Here is a 15,445-nt window from a genome sequence, read left to right on the forward strand (position 1 = left end):
CCCTGGTCGACTCTCGTACAAGCTGTTCCAAGAATGCATCCCGTAGGCACTCTACAAACTCCCTATCCTGGGGTCCAGCACCAACCTGATTCTCCCAGTTCACCTGCATGTTGAAATCCCCCATAACTACTGCGACATTACCTTTGCCAGATGTCAATGTTAACTTCCTATTCAACTTGCACCCAATATCCATGCTACTGTTTGAGGGCCTATAGACAAGACCCATTAGGGTCTTTTTGCCCTTACTGTTCGTCAGTTCTATCTACACAGACTCTACTTCTCCTGATCCTATGTACCCCCTTGCAAAGTACTGAATCTCATTCCTCACCAACAGGGCCACCCTACCCCCTCTGCCCACATTTCTGTCCCTACGATAGCACGTATACCCTTGTACATTCATTTCATTGTACATTATACCCTTGTACATTAAATAGTTGAATAGAATTCTAAAGTGACTTTGTTTGCGTGACTGAGAGTGAAACTTCGAACCGGTTGGATTTGGTTTCAGCAGAAAGTCCGCTCCCTGTTCTGAGGAATGTGCTGTTTAAAGACAGACCCTCACAGAAAAGCAACCCACACATTCTAACTCACTCAATGGTATTGCCTCTTCCCTCTTCCTTTCCAGTTCTACTGAAGGGTCTCGGCCCGAAACGTTCCCTTTGTATTCAGTTCCATACATACTGCCCGGATCTGCTGAGTTAATCCGGTTAGTAGCAGAGTGGCGCAGCGGAAGCGTGGTGGGTCCATAATCCAGGGGTCGATGGATCGAAACCATCCTCTGCCATATTCTCTACTTGCGCATCCTTGTGTTTCTGAACACCCACGCTCAGTCCGTCAGAGAAAGCAGGACCTCCCACTGGCCACACATTTTAATTCCATGTCCCATTCCCATTCTGATATGTCTGTCCATGGCCTCCTCTACTTCAAGATGAAGCCACACTCAGGTTGGAGGAACAACACCTGATATTACAACCTGATGGTATGACTATTGATTACTCTTTTTATTGAAACTGAATATTGATTACTATTGATTAACTTCTGTTAATGCCCCTCCTCTCCTTCTTTCCCCATACGTTATCTATCTAACATTTAGTTATTTAAGACGTGAGGGTACGCGAGGGCAGATCCAGGTGTGGGGGAGCACATGCGTGACGTTAGGCGCAAAGGTGAGTCTGTGTGACGTCCCCTGTAAGGGAACGCTCGCATTTAAAAGCACCTTAATTGGCATTCCTTATGATTTCAGTGGGACAACAACATTAATCACGGGTTTCATCACTGAATCCAGTGTTGTGGGATGTAAAGTCCCCTGTTATGTGTCCGGCTGTGCCGTGTTGTTGGTGGAGTGGGCAGCGTGGTGTTTGTCACGATTCGGGTCACAACACCAGAATTCCTAGCGGGGTCCACACACAGTGTATTAGTCAACAGAAATCTTCCCGTCCCTGCAGTCTTTGTCTCCCGGTTAACTCAACACCCTGACAGTGTGGACCATAGACACCCCTTCCTCTCAGAGTCAAGGGATCATTCAGACAGCTGATCGCTGAGAGGAATTATATTTATTGGTCATTAAAGTTGGCCCAGATTCGTTTGGACGGATTTGATGTGGAGTTCGGGGTGTCACAGTGAAAGGGCCGGACGGCCGAACTCTTTCCATTGTCCAAACATCCTTACAGGTGAGGCGACACTTCACCTGTGAATCTTCCGGGGTCCCCTGTTGTGTCCGCTGCTCCCGATGCGGCCGCCTCGACACTGGTGACACCGGCTCCTCCGCAGTTGTGCGGGGTAGGAGTGTTTTTTTTATCGGGGGTCGATATTATTGTTCACTTTTGTGCGGAGGGTTGGGTTTTGGGGTTTGATTATTGGGGTCCCGCTCTTCTTGATCCGGTGGGTGGGGTAGAAGTTTGATTTTTCTCTGTGAACGACTTTCATTCTCTTTCTTTGATTCGTGGTTCTCTGGAGAAAGAAAAAACTAAGCGTTATTTAGGGATACCTGCTTTAATAATAAACTAACCTTTGAACTATCCACTCCGAGCGGGACTTCCCGGTGTCCAAACATATTCATTCTGCTTTCCATTCCCTTTGCTACCCGGCCTGCTGTGTTCGGCCAGCATTTTGTTTGTGTTGCTTTGGATTTCCAGAATCTGCAGACTTTGTTGTGTTTGTGATTTACCTCTCCGTTGTCCCTCCCGCCTCCGGCCACTGATGGCGCTGTAAGGATCTCCGGCCACTGGTGGCGCTGTATGGATCTCAGGCCACTGGTGGCGCTATATGGATCTCCGGCCACTGGTGGCGCTGTGCGGACCACCGGCCGTCGGCGACGATGTGCAGACCTCCGGCCGCCGGTGGCGCTGGGGAGAAACGCTGCTGAACGCATGCGCGGTGCCGAGTGCCGTTGTTGTTGGCGGTTCTCCGATTCGAGCAGGGGTAAGTAGGGAATGATCCCGGTGTTGTGTAACTCGGGGGCCGGTTGCATTGGGAAAGGGCCGGGCCCGAGCTCTGCCGGACGGCTGGAGCAGGGGTGCAGTGGTAATGTTTTAGCTGTGGGGGTGGGGGGTGCGGGAGATTGCTTGATTGATAAGTTCGTGGCCTAAGTTGGAAGGCCTGAAGTTATACAGCTCTCGGTGCCTGCACGTGTAGTTCAACTCTTTGAGTGATTATGCAGAAAGTTTGAAGTTAATAACTTTTGTGGTATTTCTGTTTCAGATAATTGAAAATTGCTAGGTTTTGTAAAATTGACTCCTTCCACCTTAGGCCATGAACTTATCAATCACTTCCAGTTTGTGATATCCAATTTGTGTACATGCTCATTTCATTTACTGGGCAACTGCCTTGCCACATTCGTGCAATGAGCAGGTGCACAAATTTGATGTGACATACATAGGGCTTCCTATAATGGCAAGCAGTAAACCAAGGTGAAAGAAATATATGAATTCCAGAGCTCCACAGAAATATAGTGATAGCTAAGACATTAACAAGATTACAGCCTATCATTACATTTCAGTGTATAACTGGTAAAATTAACCATATAATACTTAATTTAATAATATGACAAAGTATTGCATGGTTGCACTTAACCGATTATCATAACATATAATTATCAAGCAAGTAAAATAACTTTGCTTTGAAGCCCAAGTGTTGTTAGTGAGAAAAATTTACTTTAGGATTACTGAGTAATCCACGGACCACCATAGATGTAGCCTTACTAATACGAGTGATTCGGAGCAGACGGCAGGGCCCGCAGCACTTAGCAGTGTTCCTCAGAGGTATGAAAATGACAGAAATAAAGCAATTCATTTTTTACACCTTTAGCCACCTAAATTGGAACCAAGTAATCAAGTATGAAAAAATAAACTCTGATGAACTATTGCAAAAGCCACGAATATTGCTGAATACTAGTCTCAAAAGTGGTAGGTTGGCAACTCTGCCTCGTACCATTTCTCTCGCAGAAATGGTTGGATGGGAAGTGTACCTGTGAGTGTCGATACAATATCCTCACACGTCGGGTGTTACGTGGTTCGACCTTTACAGGTCCTGTTTAGTCTTTAAATATATAAAAAGTTAAAGAAGTTTGAATCTTTACATAAATTATTATCACATTTATACAAATAGAAAATATCGTAGTTTGGAAGTGACAAATGTTAACGGGAGGGCAGCAACCATTTGGGAGTTTTGGAAATGCATTTCATCTCATTCATTGCCTCACTAAATTACTCTTTTTCCTATCAACACAAAGAGAAAAAGAGCCTCTTTCCCATCAGCTACAGTTGGTGGAGCGAGGCCAAGGGGTTGATCCGCTATTAATGATAGTTGAAATGACGTAAAACTACCTTATAGCCCAGAAATGTTTTTTTTTTCCATTTAGCTTGTAAAACAAAACTAAATTTATCCAGGTGTAGAAGAGGATTTTGGATGATTAGCTTGTGTATTTGATCAAAATCAGGAAGAAGATGAGCGAGCAGTGAATTTTTCTTTCATTGTTTTCAACTTCTAAACTTGGGTTTCTATGTTCATTCCTTGCTTAATATAGCTCCTTCCTGGAATCCAATGGTACCCGTTGGAAAGAGCAGGAAAATGCTTACACTTCTGTGCAGGTATTTCCCAGCTTCCTTGGACAATGGGTCGAGCGAGAAGGAATTTCACAAATACCTAAATAAAAAACAGTCACAGCTCCAGGATTTCACCAAAAACGATCAAATATCCTAATGTTATTACTGGTACTTTTCCCCACCAGCCAACACCCCAACTTCCCAACCCCCTGCTTCAGTAGAATTCCCTCTATTTAATATGTGGCTGCTGTTAAATTACCCACATGTTTATTTTGACTTTTTTACAGAGGTGTTGGAGCGGTGGTCCGGTGAGCTCTGGTAGCACTGCACCCCTGAATGTATGATCCCTTCTCCCACCTGGTTCCCTCTGCTCATCTCTGCTCATCTTGTTCAATCTCTGTGCAGTCTCCTAATCCCATCTTCCTGCTTCAGTGATTTACATCTCCCATCTGGGTCATCTTCGGTCCACCCTGTATCCCACCAGCTCAATGTTATATATCAGCAATCTTTCCTCCAACCTCTGTCTTCATTGTGAAGTGTTCTTTTGATCCTTTGGCCTCGCTGAGTCATTTCCAGAATCAGTTATTGTTAGCTGGAATGCCGGAGGGTCATCAGGTCCCGGTTCTGTTGTGCATTGCTGTGGAGGTGCTCGTTTATGAACAGTGACGGGCTGACACACTGCAGCATTTTGCTGGCAGCAAAGAGTACTGGGAGAGTTGGTGCTTGGGCTCTAATCCAGTTATCGGCTGTCCAGGCAGATGGAACTGCTGGAGTTTTAGCTTTGACTTTGGTTTGAGCTTCTACAGATGAGGCTGAATGCTCGTCCTGCAATGAAGCAGAAATTTCGAGCAGCTGGTCATTGTTTGTGGGGAAATCCCAGATTGCACTACCCAGTGTGAGATGTGGGGACGATGTGTGAGACTCTCAGGGTCGGTGAGTGGCAGATTAAGCTCTGTGAGTCTGTGAGGTTGGGTCCTGGGATATCATAGTTTTTAATCCAGCTAAAGTGGAATCAGGGATCGATCTGTTTGGGCTTGTGAGGTGTTGATCGAGTATTTCTGGTCTGGGATCAGATGTTTGTTTCTGGAGTTCCTTTGGAAGCAATGGCTGCCAATCTGAGGAGAGGATGAGTTCCCATTCCATTCTCACAGGGAGAGGCTGTGAGTAAATGGGCTGTTCCATGTTTACAACGGTAGAAATAGACCCTGAGTCTGGTGTTCAAACTGTGTTTGGAAATCACCCCTCACTGTTACACAGTGGAAATCAGGCAGCTGTGCTGGAGATCTGCACTAAAAACTGAAAATGTTTGAACTCAATCTGATGAAATGTTATTAATTGAATTGTATTGTAAGCTGTTCCTTACCTGCAGAGTCTTTCTGGTAATTCCAGTTTCTTTTTATTTCTTGGTTTATATTTCATGAAATGGACCTGTTTTAACCTGGAAATGAAAATGGCTGTGATAGTTTGTAGGCCTCCGTTGGAGTCTCTGCAGGTCTCCCCTCTCCACGCCAACGATGTTGTCCAAGGGAAGGGCATTAGGACCCATACAGCTTGGCACCAGTGTCGTCGCTCAAGGACACACATGCAGCCTCTGCCAAGGCTCGAACTAGCAACCTTCAGATCACTGGACCAACGCCTTAACCACTTGGCCACGCGCCAGCACATGTGATAGTAGAACAGTAATGAAAGCACAACTTTTCCCTGTCAATTATCCTGGAACCAATTTTTCTGTTTTTCCTGGAAATGTGTTCAGTACAGTGTTCCTAACAAGGTTTACATGAATAATCTCAGGAACGATCGGTGTTATGAATGAGGAGCATTTGATGGTTCTGGACCTGTGCTCAATGGTGTTGAGAGGGACGGTGGGGGTGGTGGAGGGATGTATGGTTAATAAACCTACCGAATGCTGAAAAGCCTGGATACAGTGGACATGGAGAGGATGTTTCCATTAGACACAGAGTCTGTGATCTGACAACACAGTCTCAGAATAAAGATGCTTCCCGTTAAAACTCAGATGAGAAACATTTTATGGCCAAAAGATGTCTGATCTGTGGAATTTGTTGCCACAGAGGTTGGTTGAGGCTGCCATTTGGGTATATTTGTGACAGATTAATATATTGGTAATTGCTGAGTAGCTTCAGGGTTACAGGAGGAAGGCAGGAATGTGGTGTTGGAATAAAAATCAGCCCTGGTTGTGTGGTGGGCAGACCAGATGGATCGAATCACCTAATTCTGTTCCTGTGTCGTATGTCTTACCGTGACTGAATGATGGCTCCTTCTTATCCCATATCGTCTGTGTCATGTGAGGGACAATAAAAGATTGTTTACTGAGGTCATTACATCTGCCTTCAGTGTTTAAATTTCAGTGAGTTTTGTTCTTAGTAACATTACACAGAAATGTTTAGCTCTCCTTTTCATTATTAATGTGCTTCATTGTCTCTCTGTTTAAAGTTCGACCAGTGGTGAGAGATTTATTTGAAGAAAATCCCCAACTGGACGCAAACCACGACTGAAGACGAGGGAACAGCAACAAGTGAACCAGCCCGAGGACTGAGAGCACCGACTGGAGAGAACCCATCTGACTCGCAGATTCCAGTGATTCAGTCAGGAGAAAGTTTGGTGAGTCTCATTTACTCAAACACTGGTCCTTTAGACATTACATACCTGTACAAAGGAAGGGAGGAAGTAGTTGGGAGTGAGACTGAATGTGCCCAGCAGAACCAGTTATGCCTCTGTCAGACCCAGATGCAATCACTCCAAGTCTGGTAATGTGCTTCCAGCAGCCCAGCCCTTTGAAACCACTCCCATTCCCTCACAGTGGTTACTCAGTAAAAGATCTTGCATCCTGTGAAGTCGCTTTTGGTCAGATCTGAGTGGGGAGAGGGAAAGAGAGGGGAGTGTTTTTACTGACTGTCTTTCAAAAACAGTATTTGTTTCAACTTGCTGCAAACTCTCTCCCCATACCCTGTACTTTCTCAACCAAAGTATTGACATAGATTACAAGTAGCAATGGGTGTAACCCCAGGGAACGTCACTAAGCATGGAACTCGAGTCCAAGAAACAGCCTCTCACCATCACCCTCTGCCTCCTACCACCCAGCCATTCCCAGACTCTGGGGCTCTGTAACAAACTCAATGTTAACAGCAAGATTAGTCAGTGATTAAGATGATGAGAGAATTGTGGCCTCCTGAAAGGACATGCGAGCTGAGCTGTCTGATTCATTGGACCAGATCCACCCTCGTTGACAACGTAATTTACCCCTTGCCCATCCACCCAGGTCATGTTACTTCCGATCACCCACAGTACCCCAACCACCCTCCGTTCCGCCAGTGGCCCCACACCCTTCTGACCATTCACCCCACACCGACACATAGACAGGCCCCCTTCACCCACGTCCACCCTCCCAGCTTGGGGAACCAGAGCAGACTGATCCTGTGATCCCGACACAGTGCAAAACTAACACCAGGGATGCAAGACTGGAGAGCCCGGAGCCTCCAGCTGTCCGGCTCGGTCTCGGCCCTTTCCCACTGCAACCGGCCCTGGATTTACACAAACCCGAGATTAACACCTTCCTCACCGCCACCTGAACAGAGGAAACACCCGCATCAGCTGCGGTTGAGCTGCAGTTGGTCCCCATATGAGTTAAAACTCCCCGCTGTCGGATCTGGAGACCAGAATCGTACGCGGTAAAACCATATAACAAATACAGCACAGAAACAGGCCATCTCGGCATTCCTAGTGCGTGCCGAACGCTTACTCTCAACTAGTCCCACTGACCTGCACTCAGCCCATAATCCTCCATTCCTTTCCTGTCCATATACCTATACAATTTTTTTTTAAATGAAAAAATCGAACCTGCCTCTACCACTTCCACTGGAGGCTCGTTCCACACAGTTACCACTCTCTGAGTAAAGAAGTTACCCCTCATGTTACCCCTAACCTTTTGCCCCTTAACTCTCAACTCATGTCCTCTTGTTTGAATCTCCCCTACACTCAATGGAAAAAGCCTATCCACATCAACTCTATCAATCCCCGCATAATTTTAAATACTTCCATCAAGTCCCCCCTCAACCTTCTATGCTCCAAAGAATAAAGACCTAACTTGTTCAACCTTTCTCTGTAAATTAGGTGCTGAAACCCAGGTAACATTCTAGTAAATCTCTGTTCTCTGTTGACATCTTACGTATAATTTGGTGACCAGAACTGTATATAGTGCTCCAAATCTGGCCTCACCAATGCCTTGTACAATTTTAACATTACATCCCAACTCCTGTACTCAATGCTCAAAGGTCAGCATACCAAAAGCTTTCTTCATCACCACATGAGCTTCCTCCTTCAGGGAAATATGCACCATTATTCCTAGATTTCCTCACACTGTCTACAAGCTTTCTCTATTTGTGAACTAACCTCTTCTCTCCTAGTCTCTTCAATCTGATTCCCATCCCCCCAACCATTCTAGTTTAAAGTCTCCCCAGTAGCCTCCACAGATCTCCCCGCCAGGATATTGGTCCCCCTAGCTTTCAAGTGCAACCCATTCTTTTTGTACAGGTCACACCTGTCCCAAAAGAGGTCCCAAAGATCCAAAAACTTAAATCCCTGCCCCCTGCTTCAATCCCTCAGCCACACATTTATCCTCCACCTCATTCCATGACTACTGTCACTGCCACGTGGCACAGGCAGTAATCCCGAGATTACTACTTTGCGGACCTTCTTCTCAAATCCCTTCCTAACTCCCTATATTCTCCTTTCAGGACCTCTTCCCTTTTCCTACCTATGTCATTGGTACCTATTTCTACCACGACCTCTGGCTCCTCACCCTCCCACTTCAGGATATCTTGGACGCGATCAGAAGTTTCCCGGACCCTGGCACCAGGGAGGCAAACTACCATCCAGATCTCCTGACTGCATCCACAGAATCACCTATCTGACTCCCTAACTATCGAGTCCCCTATTACTACTGCCTTCCTCTTCCTTTCCCTCCCCTTCTGAGCCACAGGGCTGGACTCTGTGCCAGAGGCACGGCCACAGTTGCTTCCCCCAGGTAGGCTGTTCACCCCCCCCACCCCCCGCAACAGTATTCAAACAGGAGTACTTATTGTCAAGGGGTACAGCCACTGGGGTACTCTCTAGTACCTGACTCTTCCCCTTCCCCTCCTAACCGTGACCCACTTGTCTACCTCCCATGGCCCCGGTGTGACCACCTGCCTGTAACTCCTCTCTATCAACTCCTCGCTCTCCCTGACCAGACGAAGGTCATCGAGCTGCAGCTCCAGTTCCCTGGTACAGACCCTTAGGAACTGCAGCTCGGCGCAGATGTGAATGTCCGGGAGGCTAGGAGACTCCGGGACCTCCCACATCCGACACCGAAAACAGCAAGCTGCCCTCACACTCATAATTCCCAGCATGGAACCGTAATCCCACGGTGGATTTGTTCGGTGAGTTGTGAACATACGTGATTAATGACTCTGCAACTGGGGACTGGATAAATAGTTAATCTAACAATTCTAATCAGACACACAGTCTCCTTGCCTTTCTCCCTCACCCCTAGCTACTTACCCCACTTCCCTCACCACACCCTCCTCACAGTCTTCCTCATTGGGGCCCTCTACTCCAGCCCTCCCTTCTTGCTCCCTCTCTCCCACACTCTCAACTCTCCCTCACCCCTTCCTTATCATCGCCCCCTCAATCATCCTTGCTTCCTCACCGCCTCTCTCCCTCCCGCTTCTCTCTTCCCTATCCCTCTCAGTTGCACTGCTACTTGACCAGTCTCCCACTCTCTTTCACCCCTTTCCTCGCGCTTTCCTTTTTTGCCACTCTCTCTACCCCTCTAGTAATAAATCGTACTCCTCTCTCTTGTTTCTCTTCATCTCCTCACTCTGTCATGCCTCTCTTCATTTCTCTCTCCCTCTCTCCCCTATCCATGTTTCTCTTACTCTTCCATTCTCTCTCCCATCCCACAATCCTTGTCCCTACCCCTATCACCCACCAACTCGATCTCAGTCACCCTCTGTCTTCCCCTCTCCATCTCCTCCTCTCTCATGCACCTCAATCAAACTCGTCTCTCTCACTCAGTCGCCTCCACCACTCTGTAACCTCTTCCATTTCTAGCTCTCTCCCTCTCTGTCTCTCTCCCTACATCCCACCCTCCCCCCTCTCTCAAACACTCTCCCTGCTGGCTCCCGTATCCCATAGTGTCTTCCCCTCTTTCTCACCCTCCAAATCTACCACTCACCCCACGCATTCTCCCTCTTCGCTCCTTGTCAGTCCCACTCCTCCTCCTCCTCCCCCTCTCCCCCGTCACACCCCGCGCTCTCCACCCCAGTATGCAAACGCCTGGGCACCACTGGTCAAACTTCCTGTTACTATGAATAGTTCAGTGAGTAGAAGGTGAACTGGTCTCCAAAAGTCATAAAACTGACCAGTCTTATAGAGTCTCTCGAGGAAGTTATCAGGAAAGTGGATGAAGACAAGGCAGTGGATGTTGTCTACATGGATGTTAGCATGGATGTCCCTCATATGGGAGGTTGGTCAAGAATGTTCAGTCATTCAGCATTCAAGATTAGACAGGAAATCGGATGAGACAATGTCTTTGGGAGAAGCCAGAGTGTGGTAGCAGATGGTTGCCTCTCTGACTGGAGGACTGTGACTAGTGGTTGCCACAGAGATCAGTGCTGGATCTGTTGTTGTTTGTCATCTATATCAGTAATCTGGATGATAGTGTGGTTAACTGGATCAGCAGATTTGTGGATGACACCAAGACTGGTGGTGTAGTGGACAGCGAGGAAGACTATCAAGGCTTGCAGTGCGATCTGGACCCCCTGGGAAAATGGTTTGAGAAATGGAAAATAGGTGTTCCACTTTGGTCTGACCTACCAAGGGAGGCCTTTCACAATGACTGATCGGGCACGGAGGAGTGTTGTGGAAGAAAGGGACCTGGGAATACAAGTCCTTAATTCACTGGAAGTGGTCTCACAGTTAGATAGTGATGGAAAGAAAGATTTTAGCCCACTGGCCTTCATGAACCAAATATTGACAATATATAGATGTTATGTTGACTTGTAGAAGACATTGGTGAGGCTTAATTTAGAGTATTGTGTGTAGTTTTGGTCACCTGCCTACAGGAAAGCTGTAAAAGAGGTTCAGAGATTTCAGAGAAAATTCACAATAAAGTTGCCAGGTCTGGAGGACTTGGGTTATAAGGAAAGATTGAACAGGTCAGAACTTTATTCCTTCGAATGTAGCAGATTGAGGGGAGATTTGATTGTGATAGAGAGGAATAGATAGTGGAAATGCAAGCTGGCTTTCTCCACTGAGATTGGGTGGGACTACAACCAGAGGCCAGGGGTTAAGGGTGAAAGGTGAAATGTTAAGGAGAACATGAGGGGAAACTTCTTCGTACAGACGGTCATCCGGGTGTGGAATGAGCAGCCATCAGGAGTGGTGCATGCGAGCTGGATTTCAACATTTAAGAGGTTTGTGTAGATACCTGGATGGTAGAGGTGTGGGAGTGGGCAGTTTAAATAGTTCAGCACAAACTAGATGGCCCAAAGGACCTGTTTCTGTGTTCAACACGAGTGAATCTGCAGATGCTGGAAATAAATAAAAAAACACGAAATGCTGGCAAAACTCAGCAGGTCAGACAGCATCTATGGGAGGAGGTAATAATGACATTTTGGGCCGAAAAACTTCATCAGGAGTGGAGTAACATGGAATGGTCGATGGGGGATAAGAAGTGGGGGGAGGGTTAAAGTAGAGAGCTAGGAAGTGATAGGCTGGAGGGAAATGGGCTGGGGGAAGGTGGAGAATTATGAGAAATAAAAGAAAAAGAAAGGTAGGTCTGGGGGGAGAGATTATAGGGAGGGGGGACAAAGAGAGAGAAAGAGAACCAGACTAAAATAATCGATAGGGATGGGGGTAAGGGTGGGGGGCAGGGGTATCAACGGATGTCTGTGAGTTGGATGTTCATGCCGGCAGGAAGGAGGCTACCTAGGCGGGAGATAAGGTATTGCTCCATCGACCTGTGTCTCCATCTTGATGGCAGAGGAGGCCAAGGACAGACATGTCGGAGTGTGAGTGGTCTGTGGAATTGAAGTGTGTGGCCACAGGGAGATCCCGCCACTGCTGGAGGAATGAGCGCCGGTGTTCGGCGAAACGGTCTCGCAGTATGAGGCGGGTCTCCCCAATGAATAAATGTCCACATCGGGAGCACCGGATACAGTATATCACCCCGGTTGACTCGCAGGTGAAGTGGTGCCTCACCTGAAAGGACTGCCTGGGGCCTAGGACTTCATTAACTTCGCCTCCAACTTTCACCTCAAATTCACCTGGTCTATTTCCAACACCTCCCTCCCCTTTCTAGATCTTTCTGTTTCAATCTCTGGAGACACCCGATCCACTGACGTCTACTACAAACCTACTAACTCCCTCAGCTACCTAGACTATTCCTCCTCCCACCCTGTCTCCTGCAAAAATGCTATCCCTTTCACTCAATTCCTCCGCCGCATCTGCTCTCAGCATGAGGCCTTTCATTCTCGGGCAAAAGAGATGTCTTCCTTTTTTAAAGAAAGTGGCTTCCGTTCGTCCACTATCAATTCTGCCCTCCATTGTTCCTCCCATATTTCACGCACCTCTGCCCTCACCCATCCCCTACCAGCCCACCAGGGATAGAGTCCCCCCCAGTCCTCACCTATCACCCTACCAGCGTACAGATCCAACGCATAATCCTCTGTAACTTCCGCCACCTCCTACATGATCCCACCACCAACCACATCTTCCTCTCCCCCCCCCCCCCCCCCTCGGCTTTCAGCAGGGAACACTCCCTACGCGACTCCCTTGTCCATTCATTCCCCCCCAACCCTCCCCACCGACCTCCCTCCGGGCACTCTTCCCTGCAAACGGAATAAGTGCTACACATGCCCCCACACTTCTTCCTTCACCACTATCTCAGGCCCCAGACAGTCCTTTCAGGTGAGGCACCACTTCACCTGAAAGTCAACTGGGGTGATATACTGTATCCGGTGCTCCCGATGTGGCCATTTATTCTTTGGGGAGACCCGCCACAGACTGGAAGACCATTTCGCCGAACACCAGCCATCGGTCCTCCAGCAGTGGCGGGATCTCCCTGTGGCCACACACTTCAATTCCACAGACCACTCCCACTCCGACATGTCTGTCCTTGGCCTCCTCTGCCATCAAGATGGAGACACAGGTCGATGGAGCAATACCTTATCTCCCGCCTAGGTAGCCTCCTTCCTGCCGGCCTACCCTTACCCCCATCCCTATTGATTATTTTAGTCTGTTTCTGTGTTGTACATTTCTAGAAGAACCTGAAATATTACAACAATTCACTCTGAGCCCTTTTAACAGCTGTGCGAACCAACCATTCACCTCAGCAGGAATTTTTATATGGCGTTAAAACTGTGGCACTTTAAGTTAATAACACATAAAAGAAAATCCCAGCTGCACATCAAGAAAAACTATTTGTGTGAGAGTGTTTCAGTTACTGTGGGGCCAGGCACCCATGCAGCTCAGTGGGAACAGGGAATAATACCAATGGAGAGAGTCAGACTGAGCCAAGGCACAAATTTGAGACGGCAGAAATGCCCCATTCTTATAGAGACAGGAAGAGCATCAGGGAATTGATGGTCATTCCAGATACCAGCACTCTGCCCAGTCAGAAGATGATTTCTCTCTCCAGCTTGGGATGTACCTCACTGTAACAGTGTGATACCAGATCAAACCTTGGCAACTCAAGTAATCTCAACTGAAATGTTGTCCTAAACCCACTGATGGATTTTGAAAATCTTTTTACAGGTTAAAAATGAGAAGGAATTTGTCTCCAGGAATCTCAAACTTGGTACGCCAGTTTTGCTGTCTCTGTCTAGATATTTAAGAAGTGGAGCAAGAGATTCAATCAACCATCCTTCCAGCTCAGACTGTGGGGAGGGATTCACTCGTGCATTTGACGAACTTGCATGCCCGTCATTTTACACAGGAGAAAGGCCGTTCACCCGCTCAGACAGTGGGAATGGATTCACTTGCTTATCACAATTGAATGTACATCAGCAAGCTCACACAGGGCAAGGCCAATCACCTGTTCTGTGTGTGAGAAGGGATTCAGTCGGTCTTCCCACCTGTGGTCATACCAGTCAGTTCACACTGTGCAGAGGCTGGTCATCTGCTGAATTTGTGGGGAAAGGTTCACTCGGTCATCTGATCTAATGGCTCACCAGCGAGTTCACATGAGGGAGCAGCCGTTCACCTGCTCAGACTGTGGGAAGAGATTCACTCACTCTTCCACCTTGTGGAAACACCAGCGAGTTCACACTGGGGAGAAGCCGTACATCTGCTCAATCTGTGGGAAGAGATTCACTGAGTCATCCACCCTACTGGTACATCAGCGAGTTCACACTGGGGAGAAGCCATTCACCTGCTCAGTCTGTGGGAAGAGATTCACTCAGTTAACCCACCTACAGAGTCATCAGCGAGTTCACACTGGGGAGAGGCCATTCACCTGCTCAGAATGTGGAAAAGGATTCACTGAGTTATCCAGCCTACAGAGACATCAGCGAGTTCACACTGGGGAGAAGCCGTTCACCTGCTCAGAATGTGGGAAGAGATTCACTCAGTCATCCACCCTACAGAGTCACCAGCGAGTTCACACTGGGGAGAGGCCGTTCAACTGCTCAGAATGTGGGAAGAGATTCACTCGCTCTTCCAGCCTACAGAGACATCGGCAAGTTCACTCCGGGGAGAAGCCGTTCATCTGCTGAGAATGTGGGACAGGATTCACTTAGTCATCCCAACTGCTGGTACACCAGTCGGATCACAATGAGGAGTGGCCATTCTTATGAATCTCTAGGTTTCGTTTGCTGTGGACTATCATTTTATGAGAGAGAAATGAAGAAGATGAATCAGTCTGACTTGCAGCTATTTTACATTGCTCGCAGCTTGTTTAGTTTAACCGAGGACATAGACACTCAGAGTCAGATGGGGATGAAGGAGGAAAAATGGAAGGATCGAACCCAGGGAACTAGTGGACAAGGGTCACTGTTTGGAATTTTTCTATGCCCACAATGGTGGGTTAATTATCAATTCAGCATACATCGAATGTGTGGTTGTTACCTTGTTTGATCCATAGGAGTGGATCTGTTTTGGGGTATCCTGTGAAGACCACTGATGTGTTAACCCTTGCCTAGATGTGGTGTGGTAATTCACTTGACGATACCTCTTGTGACAAGTCACTTTCGGTGATAATTCATATGTGGATTTGGAATGATGACAGATAAAATCTACAGCAACTATTCTCTCATTTTACAACCATGGAACCTGTGGAATTCAACATAATTGCCTTCTCTCGACATTTACCCTAGATTACAAATATCTCTCTCTCATCACCTATT

General features: G+C 47.4%; 1 long non-coding RNA gene across 1 annotated transcript; it reads left to right on the forward strand.

Annotated features, from left to right (window-relative positions):
• The first annotated feature begins 2,389 nt into the window (after positions 1 to 2,389).
• LOC132389522 (uncharacterized) lies at positions 2,390 to 14,194 on the forward strand. Its single transcript, XR_009510580.1, has 3 exons — positions 2,390 to 2,421; positions 6,495 to 6,662; positions 13,857 to 14,194. It is a non-coding gene; the product is annotated as an uncharacterized LOC132389522 (long non-coding RNA).
• The last annotated feature ends 1,251 nt before the right edge of the window (positions 14,195 to 15,445 follow it).

Source organism: Hypanus sabinus, unplaced genomic scaffold (genome assembly GCF_030144855.1).
Source record: "Hypanus sabinus isolate sHypSab1 unplaced genomic scaffold, sHypSab1.hap1 scaffold_588, whole genome shotgun sequence".
Lineage (NCBI taxonomy): Eukaryota > Metazoa > Chordata > Chondrichthyes > Myliobatiformes > Dasyatidae > Hypanus > Hypanus sabinus.